Source organism: Balaenoptera musculus, chromosome 4 (assembly GCF_009873245.2).
Source record: "Balaenoptera musculus isolate JJ_BM4_2016_0621 chromosome 4, mBalMus1.pri.v3, whole genome shotgun sequence".
NCBI lineage: Eukaryota > Metazoa > Chordata > Mammalia > Artiodactyla > Balaenopteridae > Balaenoptera > Balaenoptera musculus.
In genome coordinates, this window is record NC_045788.1 from 130534695 (window position 1) to 130535900 (window position 1206).

Genomic DNA, 1206 nt, shown 5'->3' on the forward strand with positions numbered 1-1206 from the left:
GATATACAAGTAGTTATTGCCCAAGAAAATAAGAGGGGCTTCCTTGGCCATGGTGAAGTAGACATTAATTCCATACCGTCAGACCATTCATAACATAGATGTAATTCATTGACATAGAGCTATAAAAACGGGTTCACTTATAAATATAAGATGAAGGGAGTTAGTTAACTGCTATTACAAAAAGAATTACTGAGTTACATGTAAGCAAATGAGTGGGCTCAAATATGGAAAAGATGTTACTGTAAGGTGCCACACCCATTACTGTGAATATATAAATACCACAGTCCAGGAGTAACATTCAAACTCAGAATATTCTCACTGTAATTCAGCTGAACTCACATCTCCTGTCAATATGTCCTACAACCGCTGCTCTGGAAATTTCTCCTCTCTCTCCCTTGGGGACCACCTGTGCTATTCAGGCTCCTCCTGTGGCTCTTCCTACCCCAGCAACCTGGTCTACTGGGACTGGTACTGACCTCTGCTCTCCCACTACCTGCCAGCTGGGCTCCTCTCTCTACAGTGGCTGTCAGGAGACCTGCTATAAACGCACTAGGTATCAGACATTCTATGTGGTGTCTAGACCTAGCCAGATATCCTGCTACCACTCAAGAACCTCCACACTCTGCAGGCCCTCTAAGACAACTTATTCTGGGTCTCTAGGCTTTGGGTCCAGCAACAGCTGCTCCCTGGGCTATGGATCTGGAAGCTCCTACTTACCAGGCTGTGGTTCCAGTAGCTTCAGACCTGTGGCTTGCAGAGTCCATGGTTTCCCTTCTCTAAACTATGGATCTGGATTCTGCTACCCATCCTACTTCACTTCTGGGAACTTCCAGTCTTGTTACAGACCAACCTGTGGATCTGGCTCCAACTGATCATCTTACATAATTTTTAATCTTGTCCAATGTTTTCAATGACTCTATTCATAACCTTTATTGTTTTCATCATCTACAGGAAGAATTGCCCTCTTATTTCTAATTATCAAATTGTCACCTTGTCTCTGGTCCTAAACATTGGCTGACAAACTTTATCTAAAAATTTTTATTATTAAAGCACTAACTCAAAATAAAGTCTAAAGTCTGCATCAGAGATAGAATTTACATTGTATTTTCTTCCAAAATTGTGTGAAAAGTCATTAAATCTAATAAATTAATTGATTCTGATATCCAGTTATGTTTATTGTTTTTAGTGTTTATTATTGTTTATGTG

General features: G+C 40.4%; 1 pseudogene; it reads left to right on the top strand.

Annotated features, from left to right (window-relative positions):
- The first annotated feature begins 301 nt into the window (after positions 1 to 301).
- Positions 302 to 872, top strand: LOC118894068 (annotated as a pseudogene).
- Positions 873 to 1206: the final 334 nt, after the last annotated feature.